This window comes from Enhydra lutris, unplaced genomic scaffold (assembly GCF_002288905.1).
Source record: "Enhydra lutris kenyoni isolate GAN:26980312 unplaced genomic scaffold, ASM228890v2 scaffoldscaffold12, whole genome shotgun sequence".
In the NCBI taxonomy this organism is placed as follows: domain Eukaryota; kingdom Metazoa; phylum Chordata; class Mammalia; order Carnivora; family Mustelidae; genus Enhydra; species Enhydra lutris.
In genome coordinates, this window is record NW_019154096.1 from 45487225 (window position 1) to 45503150 (window position 15926).

The window sequence follows — 15926 nt, forward strand, 5'->3', positions numbered from 1 at the left end:
GTTTTGCGTCTTTTCTCCAGGTGATAAAAGCATTTTTAAGTTATACTATAATCTATTGAGGGGCACCTGGGTGGCTCAGTTGGTTAAGCATCTGACTTTTGGTTTTGGCTCAGGTCATGGTTTCATGGGTTCCATGATCAAGGCCCTTGTGGAGCCACTCCCTGACCACCACCCCCCAGCCTGCACATTCAACGGGGAGTCTGCTTAAAGATTCTTTCTCTCTGCCCCTCCCCACATGTGTGCTCTTGTATACATGCTCACTCTCTCTAAAATAAATAAATTTTAATATATATATGTATATATATATACATATATATATATATATAATGTATTGAGTAGAATTTATCATGTGCTACAATTTTTCCTCTGGTCATCAATGAGATTGATTCTTCCCCTCAAATGCTTTCTTATTTACTAATATTTAACAACTTGTTATCTGAGTAGTAGAAGAAAATTGAGCACCTTGTTTGAGGGAGGATTGGTTGGTTGGTAGCTTTTCAGTAAACTTTTTATTGAAGTATAACATAACTAAAGAAAAGTACACAAATCATAAGCATATCATTTCATTAATTTTCACAAAGTGAAATGAATGTAAATGTTTTTGTGCAATTGTAGATTTTATGTTTTTAAAATTCATTTGCTATTTGTTTGGTTACACCCAAGTGATCAGCACCTAGACCAAGAATTAGATCACTACCTGCGGCTCAGAAGCCTATCTGTGCTCATTCCTGGTCACTTCCCCTCAATGGTGACCATTATCCTGACTTCTAATACCGTAGATGACTTTTGCCTCTTTTTGAAGCTTATATGAATCTTCTTGTGTCTGTTGCTTTCCATGGTGTTTGCGAGACCAATCATGTTGTTTTCACTGCTGCATATCACAACATTTTTTCGTTCTATTATTAATGGACATTTGTGTTATTTCCAGTTTGGAACTATTATGTATACTGCTTCTATGACGTTCATAAACATACCTTGGATCAAAGTATTTATACATTTCTTGGGGTGAGCATATACCTACGATAGGTGGATTGCCGGGTTGTGGGATATGCACATTTAGCTTTGGTAAATACTGCCAGCTTTCTGAAATGATTGTAGCAATATACATTACCACCAGCAAGACATGAGTTTCTTTGTTCAATATACTCCCCAGTATTCGGTATTGTCAGTCCTTTTATATTGTAGCCTTTCTGATGGATAAGTAGTGATATCTCACTGTGGTTTTAAATTGCATTTCCTTGAAGATGAATGAAATTGTTTATATGCTTATTAAGAATGTTCCAGTCTTTTGGTCATTTTTTTATCAACTTCTATATCATTTTTTAAATCAGTTTATAGGATTTCTTTATATATTTGAGGTTTTTTAAGTCAGTGGTCAGACACAAATATACAGTAACTATCTTTTCCCACTCTGGGGCTTGACCTTTTTTGATGAAATGGTATTTTTGATGTACAGAGTCTAATTTACCAATTTTTTTCCTTTAAGTTACCACATTCTTCGGGCCCTTTTTTGAAAACTTTGCTTATTCCAGGGGTGCCTCGGTGGCTCAGTTGGTTGAGCATCTGACTTTTGATTTCAACTCAGGTCATGATCTTGGGGTCTTGGGATCAAGCCCCACATTGGGTTCTGCACTCAGCATGGAATCTGCTAGAGATTTTCTCTCTCCCTCTTTCTCTACCCCTAGCCCCACTCATGTGCTAAATAAATAAATAAGTAAATAAAATCTTTAAAAAGAAACTTTGCTTATTCCAGTATCATGAATGTATTACTCTATGCTTTCTTCTTAGAGCTTTATTATTTAACCATTCATATTTAAATCTGATGCATCTGCAGTTGTTTTTTGTGTAAGGTAGGAGGCAAGGGCAAAAACTTGTTTTATAAACTTCTGCCCTGGGCTCAGGTCATGATCCCAGTGTCCTGGGATTGAGCCCCACATCAGGCTCTCTGCTCGGCAGGAAGTCTGCTTCTTCCTCTCCCTCTCCTCCTGCCTATGTTCTCTCTCTCGCTGTGTCCCTCTCTGTCAAATAATTAAATAAAATCTTAAAAAACCAACACCACTTATTATAAAGACCATCATAGGGCACCTGGCTGGCTCAGTCGGGAGAGCATGTGACTCTTGATCTCAGGGTTGTAAGTTCTAGTGCCAGTGTGGGTATAGAGATTACTTAAAAATAACAAAAATTGGGGCGCCTGGGTGGCTCAGTGGGTTAAGCCACTGCCTTCGGCTCAGGTCATGATCTCAGGGTCCTGGGATCGAGCCCCGCATCGGGCTCTTTGCTCAGTGGGGAGCCTGCTTCCTCCTCTCTCTCTGACTGCCTCTCTGCCTGCTTATGATCTCTCTCTGTCAAATAAATAAATAAAAAGAAATCTTAAAAAAATATATATAACAAAAATCTTTTGGAGTACCTGGCTGGCTCTGTTGGAGGAGTGTGCAGCTCTTGATCTTAGGGTCATGAGTTCAAGTCCCTTATGAGGTGTAGAGATTGCTTAAATAAATAAAAAACCTTAAGGAGAATAATAATAAGGGCGCCTGGGTGGTTCAGACGGTTAAGCATCCGTCTTTGGCTCAGGTCATGATCTCAGGGATCTGGGATGGAGCCCCATGTCAGGTTCCCTGCTCAGCAGGGAATCTGCTTCTCTCCTCCCTCTCCCTCTGTGTGTGCTCTCTCTCTTTGTAGTTACTCTTTCTCAAATAAATAAATAAAATCTTTCAAAAAATAATAATAATAGATCTAAAAAATACTTTTAAAAAACCATCATTTCACTACTGTACTGCAGTTTTATCTTTGTCATAAATGAGGTAAATATATGTGTGTGTGTGTGTGTGTGTGTGTGTATTTCTTTCAGGAATTTTCTCTTTCATTGGTCTATATGTCTTTCCCTGGGTCTTCATTATTATAACAACATAACAAGTCTTGACAACTGGTATTCTAAATCACCAGCCTTGTTCTTCTTCTTCAAGATTGTATTGACTCCTTTTTTTTTTAAGATTTTATTTATTTATTTGACAGAGAGAGATCATAAGTAGGCAGAAAAGCAGGCAGAGAGAGAGGGGGGAAGCAGTCTCCCCATTGAGCAGAGAGCCCAATGCGGGGCTCGATCCCAGGACCCCAAGATCATGACCTGAGCTGAAGGCAGAGGCTTAACCCACTGAGTCACCCATGTGCCCCTGTATTGACTCTTCTTGGTCCTTTGCATTTTCAGATAAATTTTAGAATCAATTTATCAATTTCTATGGGGCAATTAAAACAACTGCTAGGATTGTTATTAGAATTGAATTAAATCAGTAAGTCAATTTTGGAAAAACTAATACCTATGGCAGCTTTATAATGTGTCGATTTAGGTAGGCAAAACTACATCTTCCGGAATTCCCTTCCCTGATGGTTTTTAGTTAGAGTGGGCCACAGGAAGCGACTGTGTGTGTGTGTGTGTGTGTGTGTGTGTGTGTGTGTGTGTGATTTGAAGGGCAGAAGTAATGCAGCAGTCATAATTCTTGTGTTTAGAATTCCAAAGTAGGCACTGTTATACTCGTGCACAAAAAAAAAAGGTAACCTTGTCCCATTGCCCATCTCCAGGGGTTGTTTTTTTTTTTTTAAGATTTTATTTATTTATTTGACAGAGACAGAGAGAGATCACAAGTAGAGAGGCAGGCAGAGAGAGAGGGGGGAAGCAGGCTCCCTGCTGAGCAGAGAGCCTGATACAGGGCTCAATCCCAAGACCCGGAGATCACGGCCTGAGCCGAAGAGTAGAGGCTTAACCCACTGAGCCACCCAGGCGCCTCAAGGGGGTGTTTTTAAATAACACTCTTAAGTATTATGTTTTCTCTGGGTTTTTTATTGATACTCCTTATCAGATAAAAGAAATTCCTTCTAGGTATGCCTAGGTGGCTCAGTTGCTTAACTGTCTTCAGCTCAGGTCATAATTCCAGAGTCCTGGGCTCGAGTCCCATACTGGGCTTCTTGCTCAGCAAGGAATCTGCTTCTCCCTCTGCCTGCTGCTCCCCCTGCTTGTGCTCTCTCTCTCTCTCTCTCTCTGACAAATAAATAAATAAATAAACTTTTTAAAAAAAAAGGAATTCCTTTTACTCTAAATATGCTAAGAGTTTTTATCATCGATGGTTTTTGCATGATAAAATGCTTTTTCTGCATCTATAGAGATGATTATGTGTTTCCTCTTTTTTCCATTAATATGATGCATTACACTGATTAATTTTCAAATTTCAGACCAACCTTAACAAAAGCCAATTTGGCCATGATATACCGTTCTCTTTATACATTGATGGATTTAATTTGCTAATATTTTGTTTAGGATTTCTGCATATCTCTTCTTGTAAGAGTTTGGCCTGTGATTTTCATTTCGTTTCTTAATGTTCTTTTCAAGCTTTGGTACCAGAGGTTATGCTAATCTCTTAAAATGAGTTGGAAGTGCTTCATATTTTTCTATTCTCTGGAGGAGTTGTATAAAACTTATGTTACTGGGGCGCCTGGGTGGCTCAGTGGGTTAAGCCGCTGCCTTCGGCTCAGGTCATGATCTCAGGGTCCTGGGATCGAGCCCCGCATCGGGCTCTCTGCTCAGCAAGGAGCCTGCTTCCTCCTCTCTCTCTGCCTGCCTCTCTGCCTGCTTGTGATCTCTGTAAAAAAAAAAAAAAAATCTTAAAAAAAAAAAAAAAAAACTTATGTTACTTCTTCCTGAAGTATTTGTAAGAATTCACCCATAAGGCCATGTGGGCCTGAAAATGTCTAGATGGGAAGGCTGGGGTTTTTTTTTTTTAAGATTTTATTTATTTATTTGACAGAGAGCGAGAGAACAGAAGCAGGGGGAGTGGAAGAGGGAGAAGCAGGCTTCCAGCCAAGCAGGGAGCCCAATGTGGGACTCCATTCCAGGACCCTGGGATCACAACCTGAGCCGAAGGCAGACACCTAACGACTGAGCCACCCAGGTGCCCCACTGAGAAAGTTTTTTTTTTTTTAATTACAGAATCAACTTATTTAGTAGATATGGGACTATATAATCTATGTTGTCTATATCATCTTATTTTTTTTTATGTCTATACAATCCAAAGAAATGGCCTCTTTTCATTCCTGCCTTAGAATGTTGTGCTTTCTTTCTCATTTTTCCCTGAATTACCTTGCTAGAGGTCTCTCAAATTTACTAGTCTTTCAAAAAACCCGACTTTTAGTTCTGTTGGTTTTCTCTTATGCATTTGTTTTCTATTTAATTAATTTCTGCTCATGTCTTTACATCTTTCTACTTTTATAGATGTATTTTGCTATTGTTTTTCTAAATTTTCAAGGTGACTATTTAGATACTTCATTTTCAGTCTTTCTTCTTTTCCAGTATATGCATTTATTTAATTTTTTTAATTATGTTCAATTAGCCAACATATAGTACATGATTATTTTCTGATGTAGTGTTCAGTGATTCATTCGTTGCATATAACACCCAGTGTTCATCACATCACACGCCCTCCTTAATACCCACCACCCGGTTATCCCATCCCTCTACCACCTTCCCTTCTGTAACCCTCAATTCATTTCCCAGAATCCAGAGTCTGTCATAGTTTGTCTCCCCCTCTGATTTCTTCCCATTCAGTTTTCCCTCCCTTCCCCTCTGGTCCTCTGCACTATTCCTTGTATTCCACATATGAGTGAAACCATATGATAATTGTCTTTCTCTGACTGACTTATTTCACTTAGCATAATCCCCTCTAGTTCCATCCATGTCGATGAAATGGAGGTATTCATCCTTTCTGATGGCTGAATAATAATAGTACATTATATGAACCACATCTTCTTTATTCATTCATCTGTTGTAGGACAATCTTGGCTCCTTCCCCAATATATGCATTTAAAGGTACAAATTTCCCTGTATCTTTTTGGAACACAATTTAAGCCACTACACAGCCTTAAATTAATTATTAATGTTATTACTTCCCTGAAAATGCTAGGACTTTAGAACACTTTAACTCCATTTACCATCTCCTGCCTTTTGTGTTATTAATTCTATATATTCTATATTATACATTAATTTTATATATTTTAAATTGCAAGGAACATTACTGCTATTTTATATAGTCAAAATCCATTTATATTTACCCATATATTTAACTTTTTCATTGCACTTCATTTGTTTACTGCATTTTATTTTTCCATCTTGGAGCATTTGCTTTCCCTTTTGTGCTTAGTCTGCTGGGATTCAAATTACATGTATGTCATACCTGTTCCCTCTGTCCCATTTGTCTCCACTGAGATTCTCTTTTTCTTAATCTATTTTCTCTATTATCTCAAATGTCCTCATCATAGTTATATTTTAAAAATTGGCTGATGTCTATAATTCTGAATCACCTGTCTGATTTTTCTCTTGTGTTCATGGTCATTTTGTCTTATTTCTTGGTATGCCTGATATTTTTGATTGACAGTCAGATATTGTATTGAGAAACTGCAGAAGCTCTGGATCATGAGGGAATTTCCAGGGAGGTTTCATCATTTCCTCTGCTAGGTAGGCTAATCACCTTAATCTAATCAGGACTGATGATTCAAGGTTAGGCTGCAGTTTTACCAAAGGCTTTTTCTACCTCTTCATCATTCCCACCCTAGACTAAAGCCTGGAGAGTTCCGACCAATAGCTTGGGCAGTTAGTTCCCCACGGTCCCCACTTCATGACCCCCTTCATGACCTATCTTGAATTCTAATACTTAACTCCTAGACTGAGACGACCAAAAACCTCCACTCTGCTTTTCAGAAACTTTCTCCTTAGCTTCTTGCCTGCTACACTTTGTTTCTTCAGAATTCAGCAAAATGGCTTGGAATAAACCTAATCAAAGGGACTCAGTTTTCTGCCCCTCCAGCCTCCAATTTGTGTCTGTTTAGAACCACAGGCCTGCCAAAAGCTTTGATGGTTTCTCTGCTTTCCAACAGCAACCCTCTCCCCCAAGACTCTTATGGGTTTCCAATCACATTCCTTGAGCCTATATTTGTGAAATTTCCCATGGAAAAACATGAATGCAGAATGCTAGTTCAGCTCTCCATGGTTTTCCCCCGATGCAGAAACTTGACCTTTCAGTTCTAAGTTGCCTTAGCAGCATCCCCATACCCAAGATTTTTTTTTTAATTCAACTTCTCCAGTTATTCTTAAAGGGTGCATTTTTCTGCCGTAAGTTACTCTATCATGCTAAAAGTAGTAGAAGTTCTAACCACAACGTTTTAGAGCTTCCCCTTCAGTAAAGCTATTTATTATTTGGGAAGTTGGACTCCTGAACATGAGAGTTTTTGGTTTTTTTTTTTAATCAGGTATATGATGAGCTCTAAATCCCAGCTGTAATCAGGTGTCCTATGACAAAATATATATTTAAATTATAGAACTTGTCGGGGCACCTGGGTGGCTCAGTGGGTTAAGCCTCTGACTTCGGCTCAGGTCATGATCTCAGGGACCTTGGATCAAGCCCCGCATTGGGCTCTCTGCTCAGCGGGGAGCCTGCTTCCCCCCGCCCCCGCCTGCCTCTTTGCCTACTTGTGATCTCTCTCTGTCAAATAAATAAATAAAATCTTTTACAAAATAAAGAAATAAATAAATTATAGAACTTGTCAATGCACACTTCTGTCTGTAAATGAACTTAGAAAAATAAATACACAAAATAAAAAACAAATATTTCTCACAGTTGCTGGGTTGCTGGGGCCTGTAGACTCATGTCCGATGAGAACCCTCTTTTCGGTTTGCAGATGGCCACCTTCTTGTTGGATCTTCACATGGTGGAAAGAGAGATCATCTTTCTTGTGTTTCTTCTTAGGGCACTAATCCCATTATAAAAATTCCACCCTCATGGTCAGATTACTTCCCAAAGGCCCCTCATCCAAAAACCTTACACTGGGGACTGGGCCTTCAACATATGAATTTTGGTGGGGACACAAACATTCAGTCCATAGCAGCCATGAATTGTGGTATATAATGAACTCAATTTTCTGTAGCTATATGTGGTAGATGCTGCATTTGCCTCCCAGATCCCTCTCCAGAAATGGAGGACGTATCCCCTCAGCCCCTGGGAAGTGCTGCAGAAGATAGCCCTTAGCTCTCAGCCTTCTTTGGGGATTGTTTTGCCTGAAGGAAAGTGGCCCAAGATCCTATCTCCTTCCAAGGGTAGCTCATATCCAGTGACTGATCAGTGCAGGAAGTATAAGCATCTGTTCCCCTTGCCCAAACTTGGGACAGTTCTGAAGGACTGTCTCGGATCCAGAGTTTATCATCAGGTTGGTTGACTGGGACTGCATCTCAGTTCAACTTTCTCCCTCTACTCAGTCCTGTTTCTTTTGCCTCCCTTCCCAAGACTACTCCTTAATAAATGTCCTGTACTCTAATCTCCATCTCAGAGTCAGCTTCCCAAATAACCCACGTTGTGACATAAACACTAATACAAGTATATGGTGTTAACCTTTGTTAACATACTTTTCCCTTTTGCTGACCTCTATTTTTCAAATACTCAACAAACAAGCCTTTAGGGAAAAGAAAAAATATGAAAGGTTCTTTTTTCTGGTTTTTTTTTTCTTTTTTTACAAAATAAGAAGAGGATGTATTTCTATCAGCTTTAGCATTAACAAAACATGCCAAATTTTTGTCCTGAGCATAAAATAGCTGAAAATACCACAGAAATTGAAAAGCCAAAATTTTCTCTAGGTAAATCCTTTATTTATCTAGAGAAATTCAAAGGAATACACAGATGAAAAGTAAGTAGGCATATAATCAGTTCCCATTAGGTAGCAAATTAAATACCAAGTCGAAGCTTCCTCACGAAATCATTTTGCAGTGACTGTCGAATTCCCAAGCTCCTGCAACATCACACTTGAGCCAAGATCACTTAGTAACGCTTTTTCATTCCTTCACCACTTGTTCATTTGATCCACCTGCCTAGTTTACTATTTTTTTAAAGATTTTATTTATTTATTTGACAGACAGAGATCACAAGTAGGCAGAGAGACAGGCAGAGAGAGAAGGGGAAGCAGGCTCCCCGCTGAGCAGAGAGCCCGATGTGGGACTCCATCCCAGGACTCTGGGATCATGACCTAAGCCAAAGGCAGAGGCTTTAACCCACAGCCACCCAGGCACCCCCCAGTTTACTATGATCTTGTGAGCTTTCAATCCTACATATACCTATGTTTGACAAGAATTTCTTAACAACCATTAATGGGTCAGTGTGTTAATTTCCAAGGGCTATGTACCACAAACTGGGTGGCTTATAACAACAGAAATTTATTCTCTCATAATTCTGGAAACCAAGGTGTCAACAGGGCCATGCTTTCTCTGAAACACTCTATAGAAGATCCTCCCATGCTTCTTCTAGCTATTGGTGATTGCCAGCAATCCTCACATGACATTTTCCCTATGTGTCTGTGTTTATGTGCTCTTGTCTTTCTTATAAGGACTCCAGTGGTTGTATTTAGGGTCCATCTTAATCCAATATAACCTCAACTTAATTACATTAGCAAAGACCCTATTTCCAAATAAGATCACATACTGAGGTTCAAATTGGATATGATTTTAGAAGAGATACCATTCAATTCAGTAGAGTCTGCTCTCTGGTTCCCCAAGCCCACATCCATCACATGTGCAAAATACATTTTACCCTATTTCAAAATCCCCCCAAATCTTTTTTAAAATTATTTTATTAACATATAATGTATTATTTGCCCCAGGGGTACAGGTCTGTGAATCATCAGGCTTACACATTTCACAGCACTCACCATAGCACATACCCTCCCCAATGTCCCTAACCCAGGCACCCTATCCCTAAACCCCACCCCCACCCCCCAGCAACCCTCACTTTGTTTTGTGAGATTAAGAGTCTCTTATGGTTTGTCTCTTTCCCAATCCCATCTTGTTTCATTTTTTCCTTCCCTACCCCTCACAATCCCTCACCCTACCTCTCAAATTCCTCATATGGGAGAGATCATATGATAATTGTCTTTCTCTGATTGACTTATTTCACTCAGCATAATACCCTCTAGTTCCATCCACTTCATTGCAAATGGCAAGATTTCATTTTTGATGGCTGCATAGTATTCCATTGTGTATCTATACCACATCTTCTTTATCCATTCATCTGTGGATGGACATCTAGGTTCTTTCCATAGTTTGGCTATTGTGGACATTGCTGCTATAAACATTCGGGTGCACGTGCCCCTTTGGATCACTACATTTGTATCTTTAGGGTAAATACCCAGTAGTGTGATTGCTCGGTCATAGGGTAGCTATATTTTCAACTTTCTGAGGAATCTCCATGCTGTTTTCCAGAGTGGCTGCACCAGCTTGCCTTCCCACCAACAGTGTAGGAGGGTTCCCCTTTCTCTGCATCCTCGCCAACATCTGTCATTTCCTTACTTGTTCATTTTAGCCATTCTGACTGGTATGAGGTGGCATCTCATTGTGTTTTTGATTTGTATTTCCCTGATGCCGAGTGATGTGGAGCATTTTTTCATGAGTCTGTTGGTCATCTGGATGTCTTCTTTGCAGAAATGTCTGTTCATATCTTCTGCCCATTTCTTGAAAATCCCCCCAAATCTTAATCCAATACAGCATTAAATCTAAATATCATCAACAATCAATTTGCTATCTATATGAGAAAAGTAAAAGATAGTAAATACCTATCTTATACCGTACTCCAAAATCAAGGGCAGAAGGATTAAGGATGTAAGTGTAAGAGGCAAAAATTTTCACTTTGAGAAGAAAATAAAGAATATGTTTTCTATCTTGGGGTAAGGGAAAACACACATGGAAACATAAAACAGATGAAACTATTCATAATTCAACTAAATTAAAGTTGAGATAGATTTTCATTGGGAAAGTCAACAAGCAAACCATAAATTAGGAGAAGATAGTTTCAACACTGACAAAGAATTAGTATCCAAAATGCCCACAACTTAATAGTAAAAGGCAAACAACCCAACTGAAAAATGGGCTAAAGATATAAGCATTTTACTGCAGATGAAATACAAATAGACCATAACCATGTGGGAAAAAACCCTCAATTTTATTTGCACTTTATATCATCTTAACCATTTTTAAGTGTACCGTTCAGTAGTGGTAACTATATTCACATTGTCCTGTCACTATTAAAACTTCTTCCTTTCAGATGAGACTTGCAGTGCCGCTTCAATCTTCCATATATTCATGGGTCTATTTCTGGACTGTATTCCATTCCACTGATTCACTTAAATATTCCTCTTCCACTACATCTTAACACATCTGCTAATACTATCATAATACAACTTGGTAATAAGTTTTGATATTGGGTAGGGAAAATCTCACACCTAACTCTTCCTTACTTTTTTTTAAGATTTGGTCTCCCATGTAAATTTTGGAATCAGTCCTGAATTCCTTCAAAACCCCACTGGGCGGGGGGGGGGGGCGCCTGGGTGGCTCAGTGGGTTAAAGCCCCTGCCTTCGGCTCAGGTCATGATCCCAGAGTCCTGGGATCGAGCCCCGCATCAGGCTCTCTGCTCGGCAGGGAGCCTGCTTCCTCCTCTCTCTCTGCCTGCCTCTGCCTACTTGTGATCTCTCTCTCTGTCAAATAAAAAAATAAAATGTTAAAAAAAAAAACCCACTGGGAATTTGATGAAACTTGCATTGAATTTATAGGCCAATTTGGGAAGAATTGCTATGTTCAGGATATTGAGTCCTCCCATCCTTGAACGTGGCATAGGTGTTTATTTAGGTATTCTTTAATGTATTTCAATAAGATTTTATTGTTTCCTTCATATAGGTTTTTCACATTCTAGTTTTATTGCAATCATAAGTGTTTTTTTTTTAAAGTATAGCTTATCAAACTACTAAAAAGACATTTTTGAAGCACTTGTAGACATTTTAATATGGACTGGATAGTAGATGATACTAAGGTATTGATATTAATTTGGTTAGGTTAATGTGTTTGAATGGTATTCATTATGGAAAAAAAAAAAACAAGATATTTAATTTTTAGAAACTTTTACCTAAAGGGGCACCTGCGTGGCTCAGTCGTTAAGCCTCTGCCTTGGGCTCATGTCATGATCCCAGGGTCCTGGGATCCAGCCCCACGTCAGGCTTCCTGCTCTACAGGAAGCCTGCTTCTCCTTCTCCCCTCCCCGTGATTGTGCTCCCTTTCTCCTGCTCTCCTGCTCTCTGTTAAATAAATAAATGAATAAATAAATAAATAAAATCTTTAAAAAGAAAACAAAAGAAACTTATTCCTAAATATTTATTAGTAAAATGATGTGATACTTTGTTTAAAAGTTAATAAAAATTTTTTAAAAATTAATTAATTAATTAATTAAAAAGTTAATAAAAATCATTTTAAATGGTTTGTTTTACAAATAAAGGAAGAGATAAAAGAAGAATGGCAAAATAGTAACAATTGTTGAAGCTAGGTAATGGTTATGGGGAAGTTCATTATTCTCATTTTTGTGTTTGAAATTGTCCATAATAGACTTTAAAATTATATTTTCTACTTATTTTTTTGCTAGAGTATAGAAATGTATACACCCATTCTGTGGTATTTTATTATGGCAGCCCTAACAAACTAATACACTTCATGTAAGTGGAATCATACAATATTTGTCCTTTTTGCGACCAGCTTATTTCACTTAGCATAAGCTACATCACTAAGCTACATCCATGTCATAGAATATGAGAGGAATTACTTCCTTTTTTTAAAGTGGAATAATATATTTTTTAAAAGTGGAGTAATGGGGTGCCTAGGTGGCTTAGTGGGTTAAAGCCTCTGCCTTCAGCTCAGGTCATGATCCCAGGGTCCTGGGATCAAGCCCCACGTCGGGCTCTCTGCTCAGCAGGGAGCCTGCTTCCTCCTCTCTCTTTCTGCCTGCCTCTGCCTACTTGTGATCTCTATCTGTCAAATAAATAAATAAAATCTTAAAAAAAAAATTAAAAAAAATAAAAGTGGAGTAATATTTTTTTAAGATTTTATTTATTTGTGGGGCACCTGGGTGGCTCAGTGGGTTAAAGCCTCTGCCTTCGGCTCAGGTCATGATCCCAGGGTCCTGGGATCGAGCCCCACATCGAGCTCTCTGATCAGCAGGGAGCCTGCTTCCTCCTCTCTCTCTGCCTGTCTCTCTTCCTACTTGTGATCTCTGTCTGTCAGATAAACAAATAAAAAATAAAAGATTTTACTTATTTGAGAGAGACTGCACATGCACAAACGCACAAGCACAAGCTGGGGGGGCAGGAGGGGCAGGGGGAGAACCAGGCTCCCCACTGAGCAAGGAGCCTGACTAGTGGCTAGATCCCAGGACCCCAAGACCCCAGGACCACAGTCTAAGCTTGACTGAGCCACACTGGCGCCCCTAAAAGTGGAATAATATTCTATTGTATAGGTATACCACATTTCATTTATCCATTCATCTGCTTATGGACATTTGAATTGTTTCTACCTAGCTATTGTGAATAATGCTGCTGTGCACGTGGCTGTGCAAATATCTCTTAGAGATTCTGTTTTCAGTTCTGCTGTATGTGTGCAACAGGGCTTACTGGATCATATGATAGTCTGATTTTAAATTTCTTGAGGAAATGCCATTCTGTTTCATGGTAGTCACACCATTTTATAATTAAAACAAAAGTGTGCAAGAATTCCAGAATTTCTCCACATCCTCACCAGCTCTTATTTTCTGTTCTTTTGACTAGTCATCCTAATGGATGTGCAGTAGAATCGCACTTCTTGTTTCAATGTGCATTTTCCTAATGATCATTCGGTATTTATAAAAATACAGACTAAGACCTTTTTGAAATGCCATTTACATCCACTATATTTACTGGAAAACTTAATCTGACAATACCAAGAATTGACAAGGACAGAGAATTTTAAAAAATATATACACTGCTAGTGGGCATGTACATCATTAACAATCTCTGAAAAACAATTTGGCATTACCTTGTAAAGTGAATGTCCATTTTCCCTAAGACTCAGCAATTCTATTCCACCTAGTAATAGTCCATTCCCGTGGTACTTTTCAAACCCTGAGTCAACACTCATTTGTGAGTTCTGTAATCCTGAGTTCTGTAATCCATTTACTGAGAGTCACAATTAGCATTTCTTTTTTTTTTTTTAAGTTTTTTAAAATTTATTTGACAGACATAAATCACAAGTAGGCAGAGAGAGAAGCGGGGCTGGGGAGGGGGGGAAGCAGACTCCCCATTGAGCAGAGAGCAGGGCTCGATTCCAGGACCCTGGGATCATAACCTGAGCCGAAGGCAGAGGATTTAACCCACTGAGCCACCCAGGCAACACCCCCTAAGCCACCCAGGTGCCCCACAATTAGCATTTCTTAAGCACTGAAGAAATGACTATTTTATTATTTTGTGAAACTTTTGTTTTATATATATGAGTGTGTTTACTGGTTGAAGACACCAATTGCATTTCTGTCTCTCAAAGTCTATAAAAAAAATTATCATAGTAACAAAACTTGGAAGCAAACCAAGTGGCCAGTAAAATTGTAAATTTAGTGTATTCATACAAGGCAACTCTATAAAGCAATGAAAATGAATTCATGAGACTTACAAACATCTCCTTAAGTGAAAAAAGACCACAAAGACTGACATTTTTATAAAGCTCCAAAACAAGTAAACTGAACAATATGTTGTTGAGGGATACACACATGGGAAAGGATTAATAAGGACAAATTAGTATACACAGAATAATAAAATTGGGAACACATTTGTCAAGTGGATGAAAAGGGAAAGAAAAGGGTAGATGCAATAGTTTTGATGCTCTAGTTCTTACATGCATTCATGGATATTCATTTTATTAACTAGCAATGTAACTTAAATTACTAAATATATTATCATGTATAGTTATATAACTTATATATGTATAAAAATGTTCCTTCCTAACATCCTCATCTTCTTGCACTGTAGTGAGTCAACATTCCCAAACAGAAACTGGTTTTCCTGAAATACAGGTTAGGAAGTTAAAGACAAGGGGGAAAATGCTTGTCAGCATGCCAAAGGTCAACATGTATCATTTCATGTAAGCATACCTTACTTTCAAGCAGTTTCCTGAGGCCAGGGCATGGAGTAGGGAATGATAACAGCTAGATTACTACCTTAAGCGTGACAATTAACTGTGTGCAGAACAATTCCTTCCTTCCATATATATGTACATATATGGCATATCATTAAACTTTGTCGGTGATGCATATACCCAGTGTATCCACACCCCAACCAAGTCAGTAAAAGGCTGATATCCTTATGGGCCTATTAGTAACTTCTACCTAACGACTAATGGAAAAGTAATTAATCAGAGCCATCCCACTCAATTATTAATTTAAATTGCAACATACTTTCATCGCTTTCTTTGGGACAGCTTATCCAAACTCCCCATGAAGTGGAAAGCAACTCATTCGTTTCGAGATATGACTCACAAGAAACAATAGAATACCATTTGCAAGGGAAAGGAAGAGACAGTAAAGAAAACGGAAAAGAAATCCCCCAGGAGAAAGGGATTGTGAAAGCTGAAAAATGGAAAATTTCCACACTAAGAATTCCAAAATAATATGCAAGATGGAGGGGGGGACTTTCAATGGCTCTTTTCAGTGTAATAACAATAAGGAAATTCAGCTCATAAAATCCATGCATTAAAAAAAAGACAATAACCAAAAGCATTCGACTTCAGCAAAACCCACTGCAAAGATGGCGGTCGAACGAAGCCCCTTCTCCTCCCGCGGCCAAAGGTTCTCGCCTCACATTTCCCACAAGCCCCTCCGCAAGTCCCCACTCGCCAAAACTTGCAGGGCTGGTCTCTCAGCACTGCGCACGCGCCGCACCACGTCACGTGCCCTCCCAGGGCTCAGCGGAGCTGGCAGGAGGGGTCTTGCCAGCTTCCGCCGCTGCGTCGCTTCGGGGCTCGAACGGCGGGTTCGCGCTGCCTCCGCCGCCGAGGGGCAGCCCGGGG